Below are 7,489 nucleotides of genomic sequence, written 5' to 3'. Positions count from 1 at the left end.
TTTCTTGTTATGCCTGAAAGTCCCACACCCTTATTAGGGAGGGACGTATTAGCCAAAGCTGGAGCTATTATCTACATGAATAGGGGGAACAAGTTACCTATTTGTTGTCCCCTACTTGAGGAGGGAATCAACCCTGAAGTCTGGGCATTAGAAGGACAATTCAGAAGGGCAAAAAATGCCTGCCCAATCCAAATCAGGCTAAAAGACCCCACCACTTTTCCTTATCAAAGGCAATATCCCTTAAGGCCTGAAGCTCATAAAGGATTACAGGATATTGTTAGATATTTAAAAGCTCAAGGCTTAGTAAGAAAATTTGGCAGTCTCTGCAACATCCCAATTCTAAGAGTACAAAAACAGAATGGTCAGTGGAGACTAGTGCAAGATCTTAGACTCATCAATGAGGCAGTAATTCTTCTATATCCAGTTGTACCCAACCCCTATAACCTGCTCTCTCAAATACCAAAGGAAGCAGAATGGTTCACTGTTCTGGACCTCAAGGATGTCTTCTTCTGCATTCCCCTGCACTCTGACTCCCAGTTTCTCTTTGCCTTTGAGGATCCCACAGACCACACATCCCAACTTAGTGGACTGTCTTGCCTCCAGGTTTTAGGGATAGCCCTCATCTGTTTGGTCAGGCACTGGCCCAAGATCTAGGCCACTTCTCAAGTCCAGGCACTCTGGTCCTTCAGTAAGTGGATGATTTACTTTTGGCTACCAGTTTGGAAGCCTCATGCCAGCAGGTTACTCTAGATCTCTTGAACTTTCTAGCTAATCAAGGGTACAAAGAGTCTAAATCAAAAGTCCAGCTCTGCCTACAACAAGTCAAATATCTAGGCCTAATCTTAGCCAGAGGACCCAGGGCCCTCATCAAGGAATGAATACAGCCTATACTGGCTTATCCTTGCCCTAAGACATTTAAACAATTGCTGGCTTCCTTGGAATCACTGGCTTTTGCCGACTGTGGATCCCTGGATACAGCGAGACGGCCAGACCACTCTATACTCTAATCAAGGAGACCCAGAGGGCAAATACTCATCTAGTAGAATGGGAACCAGAGGCAGAAACAGCCTTCAAAACCTTAAAGCAGGCCCTAGTACAAGTTCCAGCCTTAAACCTTCCCATAGGACAAAACTTCTCTCTATACGTCACGGACAGAGTGGGAATAGCTCTTGGAGTCCTTACTCAGACTCGTGGGACAACCCCACAACCAGTGGCATACCTAAGTAAAGAAATTGATGTAGTAGCAAAAGGCTGGCCTCGCTGTTTATGAGTGCTTGTGGAGGTGGCCATCTTAGTATCAGAGGCTATCCAAATAATACCAGAAAGGGATCTCACTGTCTGGACTACTCATGATGTAAATGGCTTACTAGGTGCCAAAGGAAGTTTATGGCTATCAGACAATTGCCTGAGTAAATACCAGGTGCTACTCCTTGAGGGACCAGTGCTTCAAATATGCATGCATGTGGCCCTCAACCCTGCCACTCTTCTCCCAGAGGATGGTGAACCAATCGAGCATGATTGCTAACAAATTATAGTCCAGACTTATGCCGCCCGAGAGGATCTCTTAGAAGTTCCCTTAGCTAATCCTGACCTTAACCTATATACTGATGGAAGTTCATTTGTGGAGAATGGGATACAAAAGGCAGGTTATGCCATAGTTAGTGATGTAACAGTACTTGAAAGTAAGCCTCTTCCCCCAGGGACCAGCACCCAGTTAGCAGAACTAGTGGCACTTAACTGAGCCTTAGAACTGGGAAAGGGAAAAAGACTAAACATGTATACAGAGAGCAAGTATGCTTATCTAATCCTACATGCCTATATTGCAATATGGAAAGAAAGGTAGTTTCTAACCTTTGGGAAAACTCCCATTAAATACCACAAGGAAATCATGGAGTTATTGCACACAGTGCAAAAACCCAAGGAGCTGGCAATCTTACACTGCCAAAGCCATCAGAAAGGTGAAGGAGAAAAGGCAGAGGGAAACTGACAGGCAGACGCTGAGGCCAAAATTGCTGTCAGGCAGAACCTCCCATTAGAAATATCTATGGAAGGACCCTTGGTATGGAACAACCCTCCCCAAGAAATTAAGCCCCAGTATTCCCCAACCGAAACAGAATGGGGACTTTCACGGGGACATAGTTTTCTCCCCTTGGGGTGGTGAACGACAGAAGAGGGAAAGGTACTCATACCCGAAACCAGCCAGTGGAAAATACTTAAAACCCTCCACCAAACTTTTCATACGGATATTAAGAACACTCCTCAAATGGCCAAATTCCTATTTACAGGGCCATATCTCCTCCAGACCATCCAACAAGTAGTCAAAGCCCGTGAGTAATGCCAAAGGAATAATTCCTTGGTCCATTGTAAGGCCCCTCTGGGGGAACAAAGAAGAGAGCACTATCCCGGAGAGGACTGGCAGTGAGACTCTGCCCATATGCCTAAGTCAAGGGAATTTCAATACTTGTTGATCTGTGTTGACACCTTTACAAATTGGACAGAAACCTTCCCCTGCAAGACAGAGAAGGCTCAAGAGGTGGTTAAAGTACTAATTTATGAAATAATTCCTAGATTTGGGCTTCCCCAAAGCTTATAAAGCAACAACATCCGACTTTTAAAGCCACAATAACTCAGGGAATTTCCAGGGTGCCAGGGAAACAATATCACCTTCACTGCACCTGGAGGACACAATCCTCAGGGAAAGTCGAGAAGGCAAATGAAACACTCAAGAAGCACTTAAGGAAACCAACACAAGAAACTCATCACCCATGCCCTACTCTTTTGACCATGGCCTTGTTGAGAATCTGAAATTCTCCTCACAAAATGGGACTCAGCCCGTATGAAATGCTGTATGGACGACCTTTACTCACAAAAGACCTCCTACTTGATCAGGAAATGGTCAACTTGGTCAAAGATATAACTCCTTTGGTAAAATACCAGTGAAACCTTAAAAACCTACCCAAAGGATGTCACAGCGAAAAGGGAATGGAGTTGTTTCAACCGGGAAATCTAGTGTTGGTTAAATCCTTCCCCTCTACCTCCCCATCTATGGATTCTTTGTGGGAAGGACAATACTCACTAATCCTCTCTGTTCCCTACTGCCGTTAAGGTGGCAGGAGTGGAATCTTGGATTCGCCACACCTGAGTTAAACTTTGGACAGCCCCCGAAGAACCTGTGGGACCGACAGCTCAGGAGTCCCAGGATCAGCCAGACCAGCCTCAATACACCTGTGAGCCATTGGAGGACTTGTGTCTCCTATTTCGGAAGGAAACATCCCAGACTAAAAAGACTCCTCCAGTTGATCCTGAGGAAAAAACCCCTTCCTACTTAAAAAAGATAAGTGAAAACCTACATAGTCTTTAACACCTCTCCTTTCCCCTTTAATGGAATCCTTTTGTTATTTCATCACACTATTAAGCAGCACACTAACCACACTCTTTGCAGTAGGACTATATGCTGTAGCTCCTGCTGGAATGAAAATCCTAATCACATCAAGCTTTTTTCTATCATCCTTCCTTCTTACAGCTATTTACTCCTACCTTTAACTCAGACTGGATAAAATGATCTCATCTTCCAGGACACCCTCTTTTCCTTCCTACTTACTCTTTGCCTATCTACCCCTCCTGCTTCCTTGAATACCCCACATAATCACTGCCCCTTCCACTAGCTCCTAATTACCTCTATGAGACTCTCAACTTAACCAACTCTCCGTTAAACCAGTCCAATCTTTCCCTGGCAAGTGACTGTTGGCTTTGTATCTCTCTGTCAGACATTGTTTACGTTGCCACTCCCATTCCTGCAAAAACTAGGTCTTTTACTAACTTAATCTACCACTCCCATTATGAAGGAAAAGACCCTTTCCAACTTCTTTTTTTTTTTTTTTTGAGACGGAGTCTCGCTTTGTCGCGCAGGCTGGAGTGCGGTTGGCGCGATCTCCGCTCACTGAAAGCTCCGCCTCCCTGGGCTGTCAGGGCCCGTCAGCCCCACTGCATCCTGACCGCTCAGGAATCGTGGCCAGCACTTTCCAGGCTCGAAGGCATGGGCGCTCACAGCATGCCCACGGGTAGGTGTCATCGTCCTCACCCTGTGCACTCACCGTGTCCGTCTTTGCAAGGTGAGGACCCTGCCGGGTCCTACTCTGGGCACCGAGGTACAAAGAGCAGCCCTCCTGCCCTACCCCAGGAGGCTGCTGGTCTCCACCAGGACGCAGAGGGAGGAGGGTGAGGCCACAGCCCAGAGAGGGAGAGCAAGGTGGTGGGGGGTGCTGGTAGAGGGGTAGGACTGAGGGTGTCACTGGTGGTAGTGAACCCCAGCTGAGGTGGGGCATGGACTCTTCTGCACATCAATGGGGAGCCACAGAAGGTTACAGAGGAAGGTCATCCTGCCCCAGGTCCCCCAGGGAGCTGAGGTCTCAGCCACATTCACCCTCAAAGCTGGGCCCTCCGGCCCCTCCCGCCCTGGGAAGCGTGGCCTCTGTTTTTGGTGAGGTCACAGCTGCAAGGAGGGCCGGGGGCACCGGATGCCTCAGGTTGCAAACGGCTTCACTCAATGCCTCCGGCTGCGGGGCAGAGGCCAGAGCTAGAAATAGACCCACGGTGACCCCCACCCCAGCCACACAGTGCAGACCTCCTGACCACAGGTCCTGGGCCACCTCTTCCTGCTCACGTGGGAGGAAACCCTGAGCTCGGGGGAGGCTGTTCCCCAAACAAGGCCGCCTTGTGTAGCTCTCTGAGGGCCTTTTATAATCTTCTTCCCTCCCCCGGGACAGCCCAGCTGCAGCCCCTCCTCACCAGCGACCCCTGGGCCCTTCGCCTCGGGGCCAGGCAAGTGGGGAGCAGACAGCAGTGTGTGAGGAGGAGAAAGAGCCAGACTACAGGGACCCCAGCCGGCCTGCCAGCCCCTCCCCTGTAGCCTCTCCTCCCAGACACGGATGTCCCTGAGCTGCCCAGTGCAGGGAGCAGGGCCAGGCGAGGTCCAGGGGAGCCCAGAAGCTATGGCAGGAGCAGGATGGAGGAAGCCCTGGGGGAAAGGCCCGGCTCCCATCCTCCCTGTATCCCCTCCCCTCCACATGCCTGCCCTGCCTCCTGCAATGGTGGGATGGCCTGGAAGTGCAGAACGAGGCTGGGCCCTGCCTTCTCTGGGGAGCTCAGCCACTGAAGGTGCTGAGTCTGGGTTCATCATTGCAAAGACAGAACCTGTTCTGCTGTCTTCAGGGAAGGGAAAAGGGCCTGGGGAGATGGGGCAGTCCCCCTCACACCGTTGGTGGCAGTGTGCGTAGGAGCAGTCTGTTTGGAGGAACATTTTGTGTAATATTTGTTCAAATCAGCAGTGCCCAGCCTAACCTGGGGGCCAGCCCTTTACTAGCCTCACAAGCTCACATTGGCAGGCAATACCTGGACCCTCTAACCGATCAACTGGTTCCATTGATTCACTGACTGGCCCAACGCAACGGCATGAGCAGGGCTGGGGCCACAGGGGAGGAGCAATTTCGACAACAGTACAATTTGCCATATCCCCAGAATTCCTTAGGGCATCTGTTGTGCCTGTCCAGGCTCTAATGCTGGCCTCAGCAGCCCCGTTTCCTCCTCCACATGAGGTCCTGGGCTGTTCCACTGAGCCTCCACTTTCTGAAAATAATGGGGACACTTTCTATAGTTATCGAATTGTGGGAAATTCGACAGTTATTCGAATTGTGGAAAAGCAGGCTCCAGAATGTCTTGGAGAGGGTGACTTAGCAATCTGCAGGTGTCCACGGTGAGTCCTCCCCGGTAGGAGGGGAGAGGGAGTCTACCTGGAAGGCGAACGCCGCCGCTGCCCAAATGTTCTCCTGCAGGGGAACCAGGACACCGTCATGACCCAGAAGGGCTGCACTTACTCGGGGTTTGCAGAATGTGGCAGAGGTGGGGAAAAACTCGAAAAGTCCTCTTAAACACAGGTAAGCAGATAGCACAGTGGTGGTGTTTCTGGCACTTTGAGTCTGTTTGCATGGGGTGCACACGGTCTATGTGTTGCATTGTTTGTATCTGCTTCCTCTGTGTGTGCATGCATGTCTCTGTGTATGTATGTAGCTGCATGTACATGTACTTGTGTCTCTGTGCACATATGTGTGCATGTGTGTGTCTGTGTGAATGTGTTTGTGTATCTGTGCATGTGTGTGTTTGTGGTATACATGCATGCGTATATATGCATGTGTGCATGTGTGCTTGTGTGTGTCTCTGTGCATGCATGCATATGTGTGCATGTGTGTGTCTGTGTGAATGTGTTTGTGTATCTGTGCATGTGCGTGTTTGTGGTATACATGCATGGGTATATATGCATGTGTGCATGTGTGCTTGTATGTCTCTGTGTGTGCATGCATGTGTGTGCATGTGCAGATCCATGTTTCTGTGTCTGTGTCATGCACATGTCTGTACATATGCACATGCGCATGGGTGCATTCATATGCATACGTGTCTTGTATACATGCATGTGTGCCTGTGTGTGTGCCTGTTGAGTCAGTTCTGTGAGTCCCCCGAGGGCCAGGAGGCCGTGGGAAGGGCTGGTCCTGGAGAGCACTTTTTTTTTTCCACATACTTTGGCTTTCCCCCACCGAGTGCACCCCCGTACTTGGCTGGCTGCTTTCACCCCAGTCCCACTCCTCCTGTGCCCAAGAACCTCCTCCTCAGCCACACAGCTGGTGCAGCACAGCAGACTGCGCTGAAATGCATCGGGGAGAAAAAAGGAGGTGAACTCAAACATCCCATCTGCTCCTGTCCTCATCCTCAGGTTCACTGCCAAGTTCTGACACTGCCAACTCCCCCACACTAACCGGCCTCCCCAAATGCAAATCTCATTCCCTGCTTGCCAGCACCCAGAGACTCTTTCTGAAGATATTTATCTTTTCTCATTCACTCTTCAAAATCCTCAGTGTCGAGAAAACGCCTCAGAATTTCCTGAATAAAGAAACAATGGGCAGCATCCTCATTTAGATGCCTTGGGATTGACGAATGGAACGCAGAGAGGAGAGGAGAGTGGAAAACAGCCCCTGGGTTTTAGGAAATGTTAAGCAGTTTTTCAAGAGCCCAGAGCCCTGCAGGAGGCAGGAAAGGATGTTATTTTGCAGTTTTGCATGCGCTTTTCTCTGGGAGTAGCACTTTTCTACCAGAGGCTGACATTGGAGGGACCACCTGACATCAGATGAGACATTCACAAAAGGGCGCTGCAGGCAAGTGCTTCACAAACGACCTTCACCAAAGATGCATGAGAGACCCCCAGGCTCAGGGACGCTCTGGTTAAATGGAGGATATTATGCCTGCTCTATTTACAGTGGGGCCTGCTTGGGGCTCCTTGGAGGTTGCTTCAAACCTGTGCAGGTAGATGTATTCCTGCAACAATACCTCGCCTCTACTATTTTTTTTTTTTTTTTTGGCAAAAGATACTTACTTTCATTCACGTTTTCATCTTTTTATTGTAGACAATTTTAAACATGCAGAAATGGAGGGAGAAGGGTAT

The sequence above is a fragment of the Rhinopithecus roxellana genome, chromosome 10 (genome assembly GCF_007565055.1).
Source record: "Rhinopithecus roxellana isolate Shanxi Qingling chromosome 10, ASM756505v1, whole genome shotgun sequence".
Lineage (NCBI taxonomy): Eukaryota > Metazoa > Chordata > Mammalia > Primates > Cercopithecidae > Rhinopithecus > Rhinopithecus roxellana.
Note: the sequence above shows the minus strand (reverse complement) of the source record.